This window comes from Lycorma delicatula, chromosome 2 (genome assembly GCF_047948215.1).
Source record: "Lycorma delicatula isolate Av1 chromosome 2, ASM4794821v1, whole genome shotgun sequence".
In the NCBI taxonomy this organism is placed as follows: Eukaryota; Metazoa; Arthropoda; class Insecta; order Hemiptera; family Fulgoridae; genus Lycorma; species Lycorma delicatula.
The window spans coordinates 224185778-224209082 of record NC_134456.1 but is presented as its reverse complement, the minus strand read 5'-3'; the positions used below and the strand labels follow the sequence as shown (position 1 = coordinate 224209082).

The 23305-nt window shown below is 31.1% G+C and overlaps 1 protein-coding gene across 2 annotated transcripts in view; it reads right to left on the bottom strand.

Annotated features, from left to right (window-relative positions):
• Positions 1-11326, bottom strand: part of Uvrag (UV-resistance associated gene) — a 52452-nt gene extending 41126 nt beyond the window's left edge. Inside the window, exons 1-3 of one of the 2 annotated variants that reach the window (XM_075357267.1) lie at positions 11103-11326; positions 6876-7025; positions 2146-2401 (exon numbers count right to left, since the gene is read on the bottom strand). The gene's annotated coding sequence lies outside the window, so the exon portion shown is untranslated. The remainder of the gene's footprint in view (positions 1-2145; positions 2402-6875; positions 7026-11102) is intronic. The other variant, XM_075357266.1, reaches the window with a different exon arrangement.
• Positions 11327-23305: the final 11979 nt, after the last annotated feature.

The window sequence follows — 23305 nt, the reverse complement described above, 5'->3', positions numbered from 1 at the left end:
GCCGGTGCTGGGTTCAATTCCTGGCACAGATCTGGCATTTTTTCATACGTCTCATCTTCCTAATTAAAAAAGCAAAGAATGTCCAAGGTCATAATAATAAATAAAAAAACACCATATTCACTTGATATTCATAGCTTGACTTAGAAATTAGACCGTATCTAATCCTAGAATTATAAGTACAACCGAATTATTATGCTATCTGGGAAAAGTACAACTAAGTAGGGTCAGCGCATTATTAGTCAGCAAAATTTATGAGAAGTACTCTCAGATTTCAATAAATACCATTATTTTTACTAAACAAAATTACGACGATAAATATGAAACTACCGCATCTTAAGTTAAACACCTCGAGCTACCAAATTATTAAGCATATATGATTTATAGAAGAATGGGGTCAAAGAAAGAGTACACTAGATGAAAATTAATTTGGTTTCAAGAAAAGTATTGAACGCAAGAAGAAATTTGGACTCTTGAATTTTAAAACAAAGCACAACTACATACGTATAATTTTTAGAGCTCAAAAAAAAGATTTCATAATCTACAATGGAAGAGAATATTTAAAATTTCAAGAAAAATAGAGGTGAAATATAGAAAAAGAAGATTTATTAATAATAAGTAAAATCATCATTAATTATAACAAGAATATAAAATGAGGAGAGGCACGGTGCAGTTTAGAACTGAGAAAAACAAGAATGAAATCTTACTTTATTTTTAAAGTAATGAAGGTTACAAAAACACTGAGAGGGAGTAATAGAACAGAGAAAAGAAAAAAGTAAAAGGAACAAATGGAACTTATTTATCGCTAATGAAAAATTCATTTAAAGTAAGCGAGTTTAAATAAAAATAAATTGTGACACACAGACATGAAGAGTTAACATCAAAGTATGAGAATATAGATAAACATAAGTCATCTAGTTATTAGGTAGTAAAACTGTAAAAAGGATACAGAAAATAAAGAAAACATCAAAAGAAGACGTGGACAAACCAGGAGAAAAGATTCTTTATGTAGAAAAGAATATAAGATATAAAAGATTTAAGAATTAACAAATTATTTTTAAAATTTGAACGCGGAGTATAGCAATTTATGGCAGTGAAATGTAGACGATGGAAAATAAAAAATAAAAGTTTTGAAACGCATGTTTTGGGAGTTTGATGAAAAATTAAATGAATCAATAAAAACATTTTAAGAAGATTTAGCTAAAATAAAACTCCATGATCAGTGAATTCAGTATCAAAAGAAACACAGAAGCTAAATAAAACAGTAAAGAGCAATAATTAAAAAAATATGAAACAAATAATTGAAGTAGGATGTAAAAGTTACATACTGAGACTAAGCGAATGAAAGAGAATTTAAAAGAATGGAGAAATGCATCTAACAAATCCAGTGTCTGAATATAAAAAAAGGGCCGGAGGAGAAAATAAACAGTAATGAAATCATTTTAAAATTAAAAACAACTTTAAATCAAATCTTTAAAAAAAATGACAACATTACTAGTCATATAGTATGTTTCCATGAACTTTACCCCAAACCGCTTGATCCACTAGTTGTTTTATAATGAGAAATGTTAAAAAGCCTTTTAGGTACCAGATTATACTTATTGCTTCATAAATAATGAAGGAAGCATCATCATTAACTATATATTTTTAAAAGATTAGTCTTTCACATTTCTTTATTTCTACCGATTACCCAGAAATTGTTTTCTATATACCTAATCAAAGTTTTGTACAAAGAGATCATCTCTTTTTGCTGCAGATCAGCATGCAAAATTAGGTTTATGAGGTTTTAAATATTTACAACTCGCTTTCTGAATAACTGGATATACGCTTCAGCAAGCAGTGAAACTACAACCTGGCTCTTTAGCTTTAGCGCACTACGGGAATCTTCAGTAATTAACTAAATGTTAATAGTGTTTGTCTATAACCCATTATAAATCTCTTTTTAAACCCTTGGTAAGGTAACTTATTCAAAATCGTTATCTTATATTATGGTAGCTCTAAATTAATAAAATTTTGAAAAAAAGATGAAATGGAATTCATCAAACTAAAGAAAAATATTTAGCGATGTAACCTTAAACTTAAAAAAGTTGAATAAGCTCTACAACCCACCCTTCACATATCAATGCAATAATGCAAATTGTTACATACTTTACTCAAAAGAGACATCTGTGATTATTCACGATTTTCTTCAAATGGTAAATGATGAGTTTGATGCACACATTTTGTTACATATAACGCCAAAATCAGAAATCTAGAGGAATAAGATCAGAAGATTGCAGATTGCAGAGGTCATTACTTCCATTCATCTCTTCCTACTCGTAACTAGGCCAACATTTTGTTGATAAAATCATGAATATATCATTTATACAATGGACATGGACATCATCATCTCCTGTTTGGGGAACTGAAATCAGTGAAGAATGTCTAATAAAATTATGTTTACTTTCTGCTATAGGTCATTCATGCCAAATGAATTTACATTTACATGATGCAGCTCAAATCATGACAAAATATTCATAAACGTACACAGAAATATGAAAAATGGCTTCATCATTAAAAATTACTATCAAAAAAAAAGTTATTCTGAACAGTTACAATGAAGTACCGATTAACAAATTCATACTTTAGGTTACCATCTCGGCATATTTTAAATAGCTACAGTTTACACCAAGAGAAGAAGGATCTTTTTATAACTTATTTATTTATTCACCCTCCTGTAACAAGTGTTTTTTTTTTTAATGGATAGAAATGTATTTTGAAGTATAAAAAAGTACCAAGCCTGACCACCATTTGAGCACATAACCTTCTGGATAAAAAACAGAGGCACTACCACTCTCCCACAGAGATCAGTAGAGTAATGAATACACAAATGCACGTTTACACACACATATTTTTGACCGTGAAAATAAATTTTCAAATTCTTTCAATGTTTTCATCATCAAGCAATTACATATTTCATACCTGAATGTTTCTTACGCAGTTCAATTCCTGTTTATTTCAACTCCTTCTCCTAACGACAAATGTTTAATGTAGTCTTCATTAAAACTAACTCAATTTATTTTAAATCAGAATGTACAATGAACTTTATTTCCTCTATATAGTCATTATCCTAACTGCTCAGAGTGATGTTGGCTATGGGGTATACACAACTTCCTAATAGTAATGCATTCTTCCTCCCAACCCTTCCATCTGAGAATATTCCTGCTGCATTTTTCTTGTTTCCAATATGTGGCTTTTTATTGTTTCAATAACTTAAAAAGGCACCATGACTCTACAGACGTACTGAATGATCTATGTTATGTTTATTTAGTAAGTCCATTTTATCAAATTTATGTTTGTAAATTTAACATTGCTTAAGTAAGTCAAGTTCATGATTTACAGGCTACCGTAAAATTTGCATTACATTAGTCTTTTGTACATGTACATACATATGTACCAAGGCATTAGTATCAGTGGCATCCTGATAGAGGCCAAACTGATGGCTGTGATATGTAATTAGAGTTAGAGTCAGCAAGATGACCTCCAGTAAAGCCCATCAGGGCTAGAAGCTAAGGGTGGAACAATGACCTTAATTATCACAAGGCGGGTCCTAAGGGTCAAGACATGTGTGTGTGTGTGTGGGGGGGGGGAAGCCCATGGATGTGTGTATTCATCCTGTTCCATGTGATTTTTCAATCTTTTACAAAAGTTGATTTTGATTTAGCAGTACTGGTACAAACCCTTCTTTCTATCAGCGAGTGAACATGTATTCAGCTAGCCATTATAGTATTTAATATAGTAACTTCAGTTTAATTGTAAAACCCTAGTTTGTTGCATTTTCAGTGCTCATGATCTGATATGTTGTCCTACGAATTGTTAGTATTCAACAATGAAATACAAATTTATTTTCCAAAAATGTTATTTTTTAAGTGTTATAACATCGCATCAGACAAACTGATGAACCCTTTTTGGTGGGTCTGTTTAAATATAATAATGAATGTTGAAGTTCAGTAGTTTATTTAATAATTTGTTAATTGTTGTAACAATGTATCAGCCAAACTAACGAACCCTTTTTGGTGGGCCTGGTTAAATATAGAAATGAATGTTGGAAATTAAGTAGTTTTGTTTTGGCATATTTTAAAATTTTGATTATGGTTAATGACCTGATGGGATAGTTTTTAAGCAATACCTGTAGTATGTTGATAACTTCTTAATTTGTGAAAAGATATTATTATGTTATGGTAGCCACTACATTATGTTGCTGTAGCTCTATATTACGTTATTGATGAGAGTTTTTATTTAAATCTGCAAATATACAAGGTGTGATAAAAAAGAGAATAGTGAAAATTAATATTTTTATTTAACAGAATTTACTTATTCTTCTATTTTGAAACTGTCCCCTTCAAATTAAATTAAACTGTTGTATCCTTCCCCAAAAGATATAACACAATTATGCCAGTTTTTTCCAATTGTCGAAACACCTATAGAAAACATTTTTTTTATATAGCCTTAAGTTCAATTAATGATTTTTTGTCTATTTCATCTACTATAGCTAATCATTGTCCTTTTAATGTTCTCTTAAGTCAGCAGGAAGAAGAAAAAGTCACAAGGTGCTGTATCTACAGAATTTAGAAGACGCGGCATCAGTATGGTGTTATTTTTGGTTAAATAATCACAAATTAATAGTGCAGTGTGAGCTGGTACCCTATTATAATGTGAGCTGGTGGCTATTGTGGTACCCACATTTATGGTTGTTTTGTTTGGGTTGCCTTACACAAATTACACAGAACTGCTAATTAATGTTTGTTGAACCTATAACCTTGTGGTAAGTATTCATAACGGACAACACAATATTAATAAAAAAAAAAGATAATAAGGAGAATCTTAACATTCAACCAAACAAATGGAGTTTTTTTTATCTTGGTTCTTCAGAAAGCTTTCATAGGGATAATTGGACTTTATTTTTAATACTATAATCAAACACATATATTTCATCATTTGTCATGACAATTTTGAGTAATTCTGAGTCATCAACGACATCAGCAAACAATTGTTCTGCGATTTTGTTGAAAATTCAAAAGTTTTTGAACAAACTTTGCTGCCATTCATTTCATACCCAAATTGTTTCACATGAACCATAAGAGATTCTCAGCTCTTCTCTAATAGTGAACTGACATTTATTGATCAAAATATCCTTTATTTTGAATTTTTGTCATCAGTTGATGAAATGTTAGTACTCCAACTCTTTTTGTGATCTTCACAGACTTCTTGAAACCATTTTTACAACTCATAAACCCTTGGTGTCAACATTACATCTCACTAAAAGCCTTCCCCAACATTTTCACCACTTTAATGCACTTTATTCCATTTTTAATATAGATCCTTTGTTCCATCATTTTCAAACAAAATAAACCATCACTCGTAATAAAGTATAACCCCGATTACTTGGCTACCAGATTTTAACTATGTTTCTAATATAGCTGAACATATTACTATGCATTACAGGCAGCAGTGCCACTGCGTAGGAAAAAGGCAAATTCAGTCGAAAAGACATACCGTGCAGAATAAAAAAATTTTTATTTTTTTTTATCACATCTCATAGAATAGTGTGAAAACTAAAATATAAACGTAACAAATCATTAAAATCCCTTATATTTACAAAAAAAAACCTCTACAACAGATTCTCTTAATCATAACATCCAACAAATCACTAATATACAGCTTTCTCACATATGTTACATTAACAAAAAAAAACCTTTTGCAGCTGAAAATCACACCTACAAACTCAGTTTTAATAGAATATCAAGCACAAATTAATTCTGTATCTATTCTAACACTTTAAAAGCGTGTGTGAAGTATAGAAATAAATTCAATTTATTTTTCAAAAATACAATACAATGTATCTCCGGTAAATGTGTGACTTTTGAACTTTTGGTGAAATTAAGTTACATCTTCAATAATAAATAATACATATCAGATTATATTGGGAGGGGAGTGAAGTTGATCGCCTGCTTGTAGTACCCTTTGCATAATCTAATCGATCAGCACAAGGTTCGCCTTTTAACACGCTGATTACATCAAGATGGCTTCAAAGAACTTTCCACAAACCAGCTCTTTTAAGAGCTCTGACATTAGCCTTTGTTTCCTTTATTGGCATGCAAGAGCCCTTAACAGCACTAAATTTTTTTGAATTCAAACAAAATACCTATTATTTAGATGTGGATTTATTCTTTATCATTGAAGCAGAAGCTGCCACAGAAACTGCTGTTTTATATTCAATGGAGTTATAAAAAATTTAACAACAAGCTCCAAGTGTTATATGAAATGGAAGAAGCTCAAAGTCATACAGGTCAAGGTGTGGAAAAATGGACAACACTTTAATGTGATTGGCCTGTACAATCCTCCTGGTAACATCCCCTCTTTCAAAGTGGTTAAAGCATCAATCCAAGCTACCAGTATTCTCGTCAGAGATTTCAAAAGTCCTTCACCAAAATAGAGCTATCCAACACTCATTGTGCATGGGAGGACTCTGGAGAAAATGATTGATAATAACCAACTATTGCTTTTGGAAATGTCCCAAACTTGCTAGTCATTTTCAAGTCAAATGTCAAGGCCGGATCTGGTTGTCACCCACCCTCATATTTCCGGTAAAACAAAAGTTAAACTTCTCAATGATGTTGGTGTTCGTGGCCATAGAGCGATTCTCATCACTTCACTTACAGACAAGACACCTTACAATAACTGCCCGGCTCCAAGCTGAAATTTCAAGAAGGCTAATGGGGATAAGTTCCAAACACGCATGGATACGGTTCTTTCTGAAGCAATGATATCCGACTTACCTGAAAAGATTATACACACAATTAATAAAGCCTTATTGACCTGTGCATGACAGTGTGTACCTCATGGACAGGTGAGAAACTGCAAACTGTTCTGAAACTCCACATTATCCAACCTGAAGAAAAGAGGAGACAATGTCCGCCACACAACCGAAAGAACCAAACCACCTGAGGACTCCAGGTCACTTAGAAAACACCAAGCTGAGCTTCACCCTGAAATCAAAAAGCCAAGCGCTCTACTTTAAGGTATTTTATTGCTACATTAAATTTCAGGAAGAATGGTACCCAAGCTCACAAATATATCTTTCAGCTTAACAACGACAACCCTCCAATGCCGCAGCAACCCTTGCAGTGTGCCAATCAATTTTTTTGCCGACCCAATAGATACAGCCAATACCTTATGCAAGCACTATGCGAATGTCAGCCGTGTCCATGGAGATAAAGCCATCGCCAGGAATGACCAAACATCCACTGACCTCGAGCTTGGACAAGAGAACTCAGGAGCTGTCTGATGCTCCCTTTACTATTGCTAAGCTGGAGAGTGCTTCCTTGCAGACAAAAAAAAGAAATCTGTGAGAACTGATGGTATTTCCCCCTGAACTTTTAATTCACACAGGCGATGACGCTAAGAAAACAGTTCTAGCTGCCATAAATTTGACTTGGGAAAGACACATTCCACAACAATGGAGAAAGACCAAAATTGTTCCTATACTGAAACCAGGCAAAGAAGTCAATAAGGGGAAGAGTTATCGACCAATATCGTTGATGAGTGCTTTCTGTAAAGTGGCGGAACGGATATTGCAAACCATCTAAATCATTTGGTTGAAACACGAAAACTCATTAACAATGCTCAGGTGGGATTCTGTAAGCACCGCAGCACAATGGACCATGTAACCATGTTGTTTTATACATGTTAAGGACAGGTTACACAGGAAAATGTCAACATTGGCAGTACTGGTGGATCTGAAGGCCACTTATACATTTCGCATTCAATGACAAGAAATAGTCCAGGGAGCCGTCTTGAGCTTTCGCTATTTAGTATCATGATAAATGACATCTGGATGCGGTAAGAAGCGTGCCTGGCATGCAGACACTCCTTTACAAAGATGACCTATTTTTCTGAGAAACCAGTGGATCCATCTCTTCACTCGAGGTCTGTTTAACAAGGCTCTGATAAAACTAGAACATGGGCGAGGCAAAACACAATGACAGCGAATACATCAAAAACCACCTTTTAGCTTTTCTCTCTGTCAACAAAAATACCTCCAGTACAACGGAATAGCTGAAGGAAAGTAATGTATCCAAATATTTAGAGGTTAAACTGGACAGACGTTTAATGTGGAAGCCCTGTGTGGAAAAGGCAGTAAAAGGAGCCCGCCTACTAACAGCCACATCGTGGGGTGCAAATCAGGATGTTCTCAAGGCTGCCTACAAGTTGTACTTAAAACCTGTGCTAGTATACGGGAGCGAAGTGATGATCACAGCCAGCGTTAGACTCCCAGTTTTGGTCGACTCCTAATCCACTATACATAATCTATCGCGCAACACCCAAATGGAATGCTGGAGGACGGTTGAGTGTAGAAGAAGACTGGAAAGCCTTGGAAATCACAGGTGGACATTAATGTTTCAGTGGATACCCAGTAATGTCAACATACATGGAAATGAGGAGCCTGATAAACTGGGTAAGTTAAGAACAACTTTACCCAACCTAGTTGACCCTGCATCCTTGCATTCATCCAGGGTACTGGTCAATGCAGTGGTCAACAGATGAAATGAACAGCACCTCTCTGAGATGGCTGCTGGTAGATGGGAGATTTTGGTCACTGACAATCCTATCAACCCCAGCCTCTACCATTGCAGTCAGCGTAGCTGCCTTCTGATTAAAAACTGGCCACAACCATCTTGCTCATCACCTTCACCACATCCATGTGCTGCCATCTCTTAAGTGTCTGCTGTGTGATTGCGAGACAATGGATGCTGATCATCTGAGAATCTATTCTGCACAGGTTGTGATTAATTTTTTTATATAAGATATATATTTAGTATATGACTGAAAAGGATATTAAACTGAATTATGTCCTGTTTATATAATTATACAAAATAATAATGCAAATTTCTAAATATGCTTCAGTCATAAGTCCTACTCCTAAAGTAACTTCGCCTGCCCAACAAATCAACAAATGAGTGTCAGAACTTTCCCCAACAAGTTTATAAGTGTCTATACCACCAGGAAGACAGGAATTGAAGCACTTCTCAAGAGCCTAACTTTTAAAACATTAGTTCATTAGTTCAATTAACAGATAATTCATTAAAATAAAACATTTGATACAAGTTAGTAGCTTAATCTACCATACTGACTCAAAATACTCTGTAAAATAAAGAACAAAATCAAAAACAGACAGTGAGAAAATCACATAAACCTAAAACCATGTAAAATTTTGTTTTAACAGATTAGATTACTTTGCCACTTTCAAAACAGAGAATTCAAAGAATTAACAAAGTACATTCTAAAAAAACACAGCAAGTCCAGATTGAATTTGTCTTTCAAAGACATAAAGAATAAATATATTTTAATCGTATAGCTATAAAACCTGCTATACAATATATTTTTATTTTAATTGCTAGTATATGTATCAAAGAAATACAAAGAAATTAGCCTAACACACAAATTTTACAAACAGCACATAAAAACAACACTTGAACAACGTGTATATAAATTTATAAGACAATTATTTACAATTATGGACTCATCAGATTTTTATGAAATTTTTCATATATCTTATTTAAGAGGTAAGTTATTCATTACAATTAAAATTTTTTATCAGAAATCTCTTTCACCCAAGTTACATCTCTTGCACGTTTTACAGAGCCCTCAAGAAAAATTTCATAATTCAAAAATATATTATTTACAGAGTAAATAACTTGGTTTAGGAGAAATTCAATTGAGTTTGGGTAGGTTTAGAAAAACTTTAAGGTTAATGTTAGGTTAGGTAACTAACAATTCTATATACTTAACTTTGTATGATGTCAACAACATAACCTATTACTTACCTAAAGTAATAGGTCATCTGAATTTCACTTAAAAGTTTTACTTTGTAGATAATGTACACTGAAATTAAGTTTAATCAAACTTAATTTAGTCTTGGGTGAATTTACTCTCATTCTTAACTAACAAACTTAACGAAATTATTTATTTCAAAAATAATGTACTTTACACGTGTGCATTATTGAATAATGAGATTTTTCATGAGGATACAGAGTAACTTACAAGAGACTTAAGTCGAATGAAAGGTGTTTCCAGTGAAAACTTCAATTGTAACAAATAAATGTCCTAAGTAAGGCATGTTCTTTTATAAATTTTATAAAAATCAAAGGCGAGTCCTTAATTGTACATAATTACCACACACACGAACCCACATGAATGGTCATCTTATGATTGCCAAAACTAATTAAAGCCACTATTATGCAATATGCCTAGACAAAATTCCACCTGCTCTCTTCACCTTTGATATCACGAATTTAGTTTATGAATAACATACGTTCTTAGGTATTGCCATAATTCAAGCAAAATAAAACTTCTGACAATATTGGTAATATCAAATAGATATTGGAAATGAGTTTCAATTATCTCTGATACAGTAACTAATTGTAATTCAGATAACAAATAATTAATATCTTCAAATACTTATAAAAATAGTCAGATATGTAATTTTCATTTAAATTTCAAACAAATAACATTTTCTTGATAAGAGTCATAACTTTGTTAAAACTAAATATTTGAGGTCATCAAATCTCATTCTGTCATGTCAATCATATACAACAAAACATATGCTTATTACATTTGTAGGTGGTCATTTATTGTAAAAATTATATATTTGTATTCTATATCAATAAACCATAAACGTCATGTTAAAGTGCGACCAAAAAAAGATTAGAGTACAATGGACAATTGCTAATCATAGTACCCGAATAAAAAACAATTTTACCAGAATTAGTACAAACATTACTAACTTAATCAAGTTAAGCGTTACCGCTCTTTCGATATCGTTTCCTGAAATTATTTTATATTCTTTTAACCAAGATTAAGAAACTTCCACTCGCACTAACCATAATGAGAAATATTTTCGTATAGTTCCACAGCTCTGAAAGGTACAAACTTCAACATTTCACCTGCATTCAATTATTTTATTTCACCAAAAACTTTACAAAAAAAATTATATACTTAGCTGATAAAAAGGACTTAAATATATAAATGACTAAATTTAAAGGTACTACATCAAAAGAATTTACCTTAAAGATTACATTATCCAATGATGAAAAGACATGTTTCAGCTCGCAAAAACAAAAGTTATTTCAATAACAACTTCACCAACATGTAAAATAAAATATTAACAAAGAGAATTATTTAATTATGTGCTGTTGTTTTTCTGATCACTTCAGTTAAGAGAATTTATTATCAATTGCAAAACAGAAAAATACGAGGTTAATCAGAGAAACGCAATTCACTACCGATATTAATACAGCTGACAATTTAAGATATAACAGGTTTACAAACCTTCAACTGCATAACGATCAAAAATGTAGATAATAGATTACGCAGCTCCATCAAAATATATTAAATATAACTATTCCGCTAAATTTAAGACTAAACTTTGAATAAATCTATTTCATATAATTAGTACAATAGAAAAATATTTGTAATAACAGAGCAGTTCTAAAAATTGGTCAACATAAACAAATTTTAACAAAGTAACTGGAACTTCTTCAAACAATAAGGCCGTAGTTAGGTTGTATCAGATTTCTTATATATAATTATTCGTGCAGAGAAAACAAACACTAGTTATTAGGGTTTTTGTAAGGTTTTACTTGGGGGGGGGGGGAATTCACACAAATATTTTGTTTTATATCAGATATACGCAAAATCTTGTGTAAAGTTTGTTGCATTTAAACCACATTATATGATTTCGTACGAAGATGTTGTAGTCATAACGAACAGCTTCCATAAGAAATAGTCGAGCGTGTCACCTCCACGACTTTCAGAATTGCTAACTATTTTAATTTTAAGAAACCTAGGGTTGACTAAAATACAGGAAAACTATTAGAATTAGTCAGATTCTGTAATGATAATATCATTTCAACTGTATGTTAGTAAAATATGACAGAAAAATTCTTACAAATGTTAAAAGACGATAGGATCATAGCTTGTGAGTTAAACCAGCAGCAAACTTCTGAATAGATCTGAAAACAATTTTTCGGCAGAAAGATTCACAAACGAATAAAAATCTGACTTATTTTCATTAATTTTTTAAGTGATGGATAAAATAAAAAAATAATTACAATTATCAGAATAGGAAAAGAGCGTGTAGAAATCTAAGTGTACACGTTATTTAAATGCAATAATCAAACTTGCGGATAGTATGGTTAAACTTGCATACTATTCAACGGAGAAAAACCATAAATTAAGGGTGTAGGTAGATATAAAATATTTTCACTAGTTATAATATAAGAGCCCACTCGCGCGTTTGCATTTTCTTTTTGTTATAGTCTAGTAGAACGCATAATAAAATTTTTACAGTTCCGCACTTATACATGGATATAAATTCTGAACCTGAAATCCTTGGAAGCGAATTCGAGACCAGCTGATCTAAAAGTTGTCATACCATCCAATACACCTACTGGCCAATGTTAGTAGAAAAACGGTATTTTTCTAATCAAAAATAATTTTATGTGTAATAAACAATTTATAATAATTTTTCTGTATCTTTATAATGTTAATTATAAAGATACAGATAAAATTAATGATAAAATACAGCTATTTGTCATTTGTAAAAAATATTTGCTACAAGTTATTGCATACTAATGCACTTCTTTCAGTTGAATCTGTGCACGGTTTTGTTAGTAGTTTGTTACGAATGAGCTTGTTAGTACTATCGAGATAGGAACTTTTTTGTGTAAGTAATTATATTAGCTACATTCAGTATTACGAAAATAAAAACATTATCATACCAAAATATATCTATATTATGCAAATCAGTGGAATTATAGGTTTGCTATGCCATAAGGAACTACAAGAAGGATTTCAGTGTTTGCCATAAAGTTTACAGAAAATCGTTGATTACAACAACATTAATAAAGGTGCAACACGAAGTGTTATCAGCGGCCAGCATTATATAGTAAAAATTTCTCAAACACGGTTACTCCTGATATATTAATGAGGCAAGAAGGGACTCGAATCTCTCTCTATTAGATGATATTTTTGTTTTTGTGAAAGTACGAGAGGTTATCTCTAAAGTAAAGACCGTTTCAATGTAAAAAAAATTATAACAATTTTTTATTTCTCTTAAACTATTACTTTTTTGTATAATCGCCACATGAATTAAGACATTTATCGAAGCGATACACCAGCTTCAGTATACCCTCGTCGTATTCTTGTGCCGCCAGTCCATTTAGCCACTGATTAACAGCACCCAAAACTTTTTTAAATTTCCCAAAGAAATTGTAATCAGAAGCAGCTAAGTCCGGATTATATGGTGGGTGATCGTAAATCTCCCATCCAAATGTTCTCAGTAAGTAACATAACATGTCGGACCCGCAACATGTGGACGTGCATTATCGTGCAGCAGGACAACGCCGTCGGTCAGCCACCCACGTTAGTTCACCGATTTTGAAAGGCGCGCCGTAACTCACGTAGAGTTTTGCAGTAGGCTTCTGCATTTACAGTAGTTCCACATGGCATAAAATCAATCAGCAGTATGCCAAACCGATCCCAAAAGACTGTAGCCATCAGTTTGCGACCAAATGGCTATGGCTTGATCTTTGTTGGTCTGGTTGTTGATTGAGGATGGATGACGCCATTCATTTGACTGCCGTTTTCTCTCTGGCGTATAATAGGAAATCTTTGTTTCATCGCCCGTAACAGTTGAATTAAGGAACTCTTCACCTTTTTATGTGTAGCGCATAAAAAAAGCAGATCCCGTTCGGATTTTTTTGTGACGTTCCGTTAAGACTGCGGCACCCAAGTGCACAAACCTTTCTGAAGCCTAAATGGTCGTGAACAATGCGACCAAAAACATCTCTTGAAACAAATTGTTAAAATCGTTGAACGACGATCTTTTCTGATTTCATCATCGACGCGTTTCAACAAGTCCTCGGTGATTATCGAGGCCCTCCCCCAATGTTCTTTATCATGCACATAATTCTGTTATTTTTAAACCTTTCACACTAGTTTCGGATGTTACTTTAATTCATTACATTATCATCGCACACAGCAACCAACCGCCTATGAATTTTAACCGGCTTAACGTCTTGATCATTTAAAAAATGTATGACCACGTATTTCACAGTCGGCGGCAGCGTCGATTTTCGTATTCATTTTATTACGTAAATCACAGGTAATCAACGATACTACAACGCGACAACTTAAGACAACAGTGTAGTGTGTAAATTATTAGCATACCCGTGAACGACTCAAGTTCGCCATCCTTAAGGAGAGAAATGTTCCAGCGGTCTTTACTTTAGAAATATCCCTTGTAAAATTCATTTTCAGAAAGAGCATTGAATATTGGTAAATCCAAATTTTTACAATACCCAAAATGGAGAGTAATGTATTTAGGGTGTATATATACTAGTTCCATTGTGGCAGCTCAACAGTTGAACTAATTTAGATGTATGGCCCAAGGTGAATCCTTACGTTACTGGTAATGTCATAGGCTATATATATATATATATACATATATGTGTGTGTTTCAAAAAATTTGGAAAAAAAGTTAAATTACATACAAAATTGTTGCACGCATACTCTTTATTATCCTATATGAGCAATGGTTTTTTTTGACAATCGTGTTTTTTAATATTTGAGATTGCAAATAATTAAGAATAAGTTTATCCGTGAAATAGATTTAACATTATACAGTAAAATATGTATACTGCTTAGTAAGAAGTCAAGCAGTTTTGCAACTTATATACTACTGTTTATCAAAAAAATTTTAATATCATTACTTGTGAAATTTTATTAACTGAAAGCAGCTTGACATGTGTATTCTTCAGGTCTACAATTAAGCGTAAATATAAATTAGAAAGCATTGTTGGAAGTAAAATATTAATTAGAAGTCAATTTGCAGGTTTGTTTCTATTGCTACAGAACTCAGAAATCCTGTTTACTCTGTTACTGGACATCAATATGTGAACTCCCTCATATAATTTTAGGTTTTTTTTTGTTTTTTTTGAAGGCGATTGTATTTTGGGAAAATAAAGTTTTAACAGTACAATAATATGTATGATTTTTGTTGATTAAGGAGGAAGACTAGATTTTTTGGAGGCAAGAAGGGAAGAAGGGATTTGGATGTCCCTCCGCTAGATGGTATTTTTATTTTTCTGACAGAAAAATCCATTTTGAGAAAGAATATTGAATTCAATTTTTACATGACTGCCCAAAAAGGATCAAACATACATATACTTAGGGTGTATGTATGTTTGATCCACCATAACTCAACAGCTGAAGTGATTTAGATGTTACTATCACCCTCAGTTGGAATCTTTACATTACTGGGAATGCCATAAACTATAAGTATATATTTATGTATGTTTCAATTGAAAAACAAAAATTATACTATATACAAAAAAAACTGTCATCCATGCACTCTTTAATTACCCTGTATTAAAGAGCAATGTTTTTTTTTTACTTTTGACGGTTGTTATATTGGAGTTTCATTTTAACCTTAAGAAAAGAAACAAAGAGTCCCTAGACACTATCACAGGGAACTTAAGAGCTATTTAGGAAAGATAAAAAGGTAAATCAAGACAACAAATATTTTATTAGAAGATGATTGGGACTAAAGCATATTCTGTCTGGTGATTTAGTGCACATTTATGTTACCAATAATGTTAACGTAATGCTATTAAATAAATATTTTACACTACTTATAAATATATATGTACAGGAATCTGTGAATGCCCTACTAATATATATATATATATATATATATATATATATATATATATATATATAACATTGCTAAATATTACAGTAAATGTTTATTGTTTAACAATCATTAAAAAGGATAACAGTTACCTATCTAAAAAGTACTAATTTGATGGAAATAAAATAAATATCGATGTGTTTTTTTTTTATAATAATATATTCAAAAATAAATAAGTTGTACGTCATACTAATTGTCTTATTTAGATAAAATAAAAATTATAAGTAACTTTTAAGACATTATTTTTATAGTTAATTTAGACTTAATCTTTTGGTGTATATTTTATCTGAAACTTTTTTACTGCTTTAATATTATTTTTTGTGCTCGTGAACAAAGTTACGTTTTATTATTCATGTTTGTTGTTAGCTAATTTCCATGTTAATAACCATTTTTAATATTATTAAGTCATACTGATTATTGCTCTTAAATAAGAATCATCAGTAATGATTTACCCATTATAGCTATCTATTTTAATGATTTGCTTAACTGTTTAATAATTGTACTTAAAGAAATGCGTGAACATTTACTTCCTCACACAAATGGTTTAAATGTAATTCTCAAAAATTTCTGTTTATAAAACTCAAATTTGTAATAAGCCTATTTTGAATATCGTAGTGCAATTATTCACTGAACAGCATGACAAAAATTTACATAAAACTAAATTTACTAATAATTGAGTTTCAGATTAATGTAATTTTTCTTCCAATTCATGTGTAGCTAATTATTGGCTTCTTCCTGGAATAATATAAATAGCTAACAATAATTAGCTGCATAAGGCATTTTTGAAGAAAGTTTCATTAATCTGAAACCGGTAGTCAAACTTTAAATCTAATATATACTCATTAATTAAAATTAAATGTAAAATAATCGTATTTAGAGAATTTAAACTAGAAATCACATTTTTAAAGGAAGAACAAAGGTGGAAGAGGTTAATGAATTATTTTTTCTGCAAGGTAAGTAATTTTATTTTAATTTTTTTTAAACAAATTTTATCTTTTCCCTTTTACAAAACAATGCAAAATTTACTTTTATTTGTGATTATGAGCTTAAGTTATGTCACTTGAACACTTCTCTAAAATTCTACTTCTGTTTTGATCTCAATATGTTTAATAAATTCTACGTGTTAATTAATTCTTAACATTATATCTTCTCATAGTTTTTACAGTAGATCATTCTTTCCATTACTAAATTATAACTAACTCAGCAGCGGGAGGGAGACTTGGGTAAGATGATACCCTATCACACCTCCTTACAGTTTGATAATTCCACAACATCGTGCAGAGTAAGATCCTGGAAATTGAAGATTAAAGTAAAGTAAAATGCTAATGGCGAATTGATAAAGGGCTTAACAAACCTCAGTCAAACTCTTAGCCAGCCTAGTTGTACAGTGAAAATATTCTCGATGCTTCTTTTATATGTAATAATGTTCTTTTAAACCATTGATTCCCAAACTTTTTCCATCCACATTGAGGTAAAAAATTTTTAAACTTAACCACCTGTCAAAAGTAATAATTGTAATTATTGTTTTTAAACCTGGTAGCATATCATATTTCTGAGTTGAAACTTACATTTTAAATGAGAGTAATTAAAACTCACATTCATCATATATAGAAGTATTTTTGTTAAAATTGCTTTCAAAAAAATTACAATTGTAGCTATATAGTTAATAATGATAGCACATTCAATATAACAATACAATAATTAAAACAAAACTTTCAGTTGCCTTTTTTTTTTAATCAGCCATCGCCTTCCAAGACCGCCTGAACGTCCCCAATTTTCTTTCTGTGGACCTTCTACCAGCCTGAATGCCTCCAGCGCCCACAAGGTGGCATTATCACCCACTTTAAGAATGAATGTTTTAAACTAATTTTTTTTAATTAGGTATAAAATCTACAACATTAATTTGCAACATTGTAATTCAATTTCTAAACTTACTGTTGTTTTTCTTTCTGGATTTCTTATCTTCTTTTAGTGCTAAAAAGTGTTATGTGCTCTATATACATATTTGCATATTTACAACTTTTATAAGATTTTTCCTAAGCAATTCTGTAGGCCTGTTGAACAGTATAAAACTTCAGGCAAAACTACTGCTTTTAGTGTCTTAATTTCACCTTTTGAGTGAATGTAATATTTATAAACAACACTTAATGATGTTTTTATCATAAACTATCATATAATTATATAATCAGACAGAAGTAAATGGAACATAAATGGGTGAGATCATAGGTGGCTCTGTTACTTAATCGGTTTAAGTTAATGTGTAGCATTAAGTGTCTTCAAAATAACTGTTTTAAACTATATTAAAAATGACTATGTAAAGGCAATCATTATTTCAAAAAAAAAAAAAAATTTCAATGTTTATTTATTGTAATGGTTTTAAATGAAATTCTTTTCATGAAGATACTTTTACAGATAAAACATTGTCACAGTAAGATACAACTCTGAATGAGTTCTTAAATGAACTATATTGTTTGTTTTGAAGAAGCCATATTATAGTCATACTTAAAAAAAATTTTATAGTTTAAATAAGTTATAAATAAAAGTTACATAGTTTAAAAAAAATATGAGTCTCAAGAATTCTTGAGAAAAATTATTGTTTTTTTTTATCAAGTTATTTTAATTTGGTATCTTAATCCAGATGAAATTATAAAGTGAATCTGTCTAAGATCTTTTATTTTGATGTTACTGATAAATTTTGTAATTACAGTCATTTGATTAGGGTGGTTCAATGTATAAATGTGTGAATCCTATTGTCAGTGCAAAAAATATGTGAATAAAATAATGTGCAGAATCAATAGCCAAGAGTGTTGTAACAGATTGATTCAGTTTTGTTTCTGATAAGGTAGAGTACATTTCAAAAGTATTTAAACATAACTTTTTATTTTTGCGATAAGACCTTCTAAGGATCACCCATGTATAGTCCCAAGTTCTTTCTTTCCAAATTCTTTCATTTTTTTCTTAAATTTTTCTCTCCTTTCTTTGGTCCATTCACTGTGTTCCCTTTTCTGTTTCTCTGGATATGTAGATTCATCCACTAGTTTTCTGAAAGTTTTCATCCATGCTATTGAAGTGACGATAAAGTTTGAGTTCTTTTTTTAATAGTGACTTCAAAATTTTGGCAAAATTCTTCCAATTTGCTTAATCTATAAGTATTATCTTTGAGTTTTGGCCATAGTCTTTTTAAAATAATGTTTTTGACAATTACTAGATTGTCCTAAGAAATTCTGTAGACCTTCCGTACTCTACAATACTTCTCGTAAAACTATGGTTTTATAGTGTCTTAATTATGAGCTTTTTAATAAGAATTTTTTTATTTTATGTATCTTTAAGATGAAATCCACTTTCATTTTTTTGTATTTTGGCTTTTATTTATTATTTTTTTCTAAAACATTCAGGGTACAGTAATTATTGCTACCTAAAACTTTTTGACTATGTTAATTGATTCTTATTCTGAAATTTTCATGGTTTCAAGCTACAAATATGAAATTTGTAGCTTGATTTTGTTTGTAAAGTTTTTTAATTCTTGAATTTTCATTTTCTCTATCTAAAGTCTTTTACCAAAGTTACCGCTAATGGTAAAACATTTACATTTAAATATTTAGATGTTGTGCCCATTTTTATTAAGTATTTGTATTTTCCTATTCTATTCTTCAGTTAACTTTTCCAGAGCGCAACTGAACAATATTGTGAGAAACCATCACCTTGTCTTACTGTAGTTTTTATTTGAAAGGGTTTGGAAATTGCACCTAAAAATTTAACTATTGAGTATGCTTCTTTTATAATGTTTTAATGTTACTGACATAAATTCTTTCAATATTTTAACCAGAGATTCTATATTGAATTATATGCCTTTAGGAATTTTAGAAAAATAAATACTAATTCTGGATATCTAATTTTTTGGTACGATTATTATTATCTTATAATTAATTGTATTTTTTTACAAATACAAAATATGTGTTTGAGATTTTTATGTTATTTATTTTCAAACTATCTATGTGGAAATATGTGAATCTTTTAAAGCTCAGCTCTATCAAATCAGCTGATATTTTAAATGTGTTTTCAATTCTTTTATCTTTAGTAAAGAACTGTTTTTAATTGGCCTTTAAAATTAACTCAAACTTAAAACAAGTAGTACTACTTTTTTATCTAAAGAAAAAAATTAGATTTTTAGATTTTGTAATTTTTTACAACCAAGCATAAAGTATACCACCACTTCTGAAAACGATGTAACAATCCTCAAAAATACATTGAGTTTGTTTTGTGCATTACATAACAACAGAAAAGTAATTATTAGTAATCACCACTATCATAAATCAGCTGTCTTTGAACATCAATCAGATCAAGATCACCATTATTCATTGAGCACCAATCAGGTCATAAATCACTGTTCATTGTGCACTTGATCCCTGTTCAATGAACACCGATTAGATCACAGATCACCGTTCAATGAGTACCGTTTGGTTCACAGATCATCGTTCATTGTTCAGCAATTACCAACCATCTTCATCAACAATAAAACCATTATCCAAATGGATTACAAATCCCGTTAATCCTAAAATCTAGCGGTATATGATCACTACTGTAGTCCACACACAAATTCTTGGTTCAACTGTCCATTATTATATCAGTGGGTTTAAGGAAAGAATTGCTAAGATTATTCTTATTATTTGATGACAAAATTTAATTTGTGACTTCAAAAAGCTGACAACATGTGGCGGACTTTCCCGCCACACAACATTTTTCTGATGCACAGCTTACACATACAACTTGATTTAAAATATTTATAATTTTATTTCAGTATAATAATATTTTTTGTTTATTGATTTCAATGTTTCTAACTAAAGCACGCGCATATACTGTGTTTCATTCGTGCAGTTGTGACAGTACTAGTGGCTACTTTAAGTACTATCATGGTAGACAACTACAGCAGCTGTAAGTCAGTGCTACACTAGTGCTCCTTGTGGTCACAGTGGGTACTAATGAGTCGCTATGCCCACTTAGCCACTAGTTTAAAGAATTTTTTTGGGGTAGGAGTTAGATTTTGCAAAAATGTTTTTTTGAAAATATTACATCTTAATTAACAAATGTGCCTATAAGACCTGAAATAAGACCTTAATTAGGTGAAATCTCAGGATACTGAGGGTGACCTTGCTGTACAGTCTCACCTCCTTGACCTTTTAAGTTGAGAATTTAATGGCATCAATCCACTATATGTAGTTTGGTCAAAATTGGTTGAGTAGTTCTGGAGATATGTGATTTAGTGTGTGACACCTTTTCTTTCTTCTTCTTGTTTAGCCTCCGGTAACTACCGTTTAGATAATACTTCAGAGGATGAATGAGGATGATATGTATGAGTGTGAATGAAGTGTAGTCTTGTACATTCTCAGTTCGACCATATCTGAGATGTGTGGGTAATTGAAACCCAACCACCAAAGAACACCGGTATCCACGATCTAGTTTTCAAGTCCGTGTAAAAAAACGCTGTGTGTGACACCTAAAACATATGAACATATGAAAAATTTCCATCTGGTTTTTTTGGTTCTTTAGGTGTCAAAACAAAGATCCAGTGTAAACCACATATGCCCAAATTAGACCGATTACAATGCTTTCCCTTATACAGCTGTGGCGCTAGGCAGGAAAGTAAAAAGCAGCAAGAACAAATGAAACAGATTTACATTATCAAATAGAATATAATATACGTATTTCTAAGAAGTCAAGCATTTTTACAATATATATTGCCAATGTCTTTCTACGTTTTAACCATTACTCTAATCTCAAATACACAAACATTAGTTTATAGTGCATTAACATAACATAACATAATGAATAATCATCATCGCCAATGAGCTGTCATTGAGCACTGATCAGTTCTCCGTTATTTATTGAGCGTCGATCAGATCACCATACAGGGTTCAGCAGTCATCAGCAACAATAAAACAGTTATCAAAATTAATTATAAATTCTGTTAAAATAATTAGGTACACAATATAATATGGCTGTATATGATCCTTACTGTAGACTTCACACAAATTCCAATTGTTATTTCATACATTATTATATCAATTGGGTTTAAGGAAACATTTGCTGTTATTACATTTATTATTTGATGATAAAATCTGATTTTTGACCTCAAAAAGCAGCAACAGCACATGTATCTAATTAGATAGGAAAGCTGGATGTACGAGAATCGGAGTGGATTTGCAGGTTTGTTTCTATTATTATAGAATAAATATTAACATAATTTTCCAAACATATACTATTATAACTGTAGCATTATTTGTACCCCCTTACAGATGGTTCAAAGTTACTTTGTACTAATTATAAATTGAATGGGAGTTCAAGGGCATCTAAGTGATCATCAATAAAGCCATTATCAAAGTGGCGTAGATGATGTAAAAGAATTTTTAAAAATTCAACTCTAATGATGGTTTGATCTCATAGAGTCAAACCCATCGCACATTGATATCTTTTGATTCCGCTTATTATCTGTCTATTGTAACAATTAATTCTTTGATGATAATTTATCCTTGGAGTAGATTTACATTATAAAATGAATCATAGTATACTGCCAAGCAGTCATGCATTTTTACAACTTATATTACAGTTTTTCGAAAAAGATGTTGAATATTATTATTTATGTAGTTTTATTTAAAACAGCTAGTGCATGTAAATTCTTCAGTTAAGCTTAAGTATCAAATTAGAAAGCATCATAAGATGTAAAATAGTAATTCGAGGTAGATTTGTAGGTTTTTTCTATTGCTACAGATCTCAAGAGTTCCTGTTGACTGACCCACATGTTCTCTTTTGAGTACAAGATTCACTAGAGTCAATATATGAACTTCTGTTACATAATTTGTAGTTTTTTTTTGAAGTTTTAACAGTGCAATACTCTAATTTTTATTGATTAATGGTGCAGTAGGGAGGCTATAGAGTTAATAAATTATTAAATATTATAATAAATATTAAGTACAAATCTACCTTTTAATTACTGGTAAGGTGAATAGGTATTTTTTAATAATAAAGTAAAAATATGAAGAGAAAAAGCGGATTTAGTCAGTCTTAATCTATAAAAATCATTTTAAAAATAATAGTTATACAATTGTACTAAACTAATAAATAAATAAAATCAGTGCACATTAAAATAATTATTTTTAAGTCATTTAGCCTATTCAATAAATATTTGAATGCCAGTAGTACTTCTGTAATGAAGTAAAAATAGCCAGGTTTATCAGTGTAGTATCTTTAAAAAAAAAACGGCGCACTATTATTTCTACAAAATACAGCATTCAAACTTAACTAGTAGAAAAGGAAGTGGAATTATAAAATCGTCATTCGTATCCCCTTCCGCTATGTTATGTATCTATAATACTTCTGAATCAAAATGAATGAGAACATGATGTTCTGAAGAACAAGAGAGCAAAACAAAATAAAACTGTTACATTAATTGGTATTAGTTTTATTACAAGTACAACCTCGAGGACATGCTATATTTTAATTGAGGAAAGTGGTACGCTA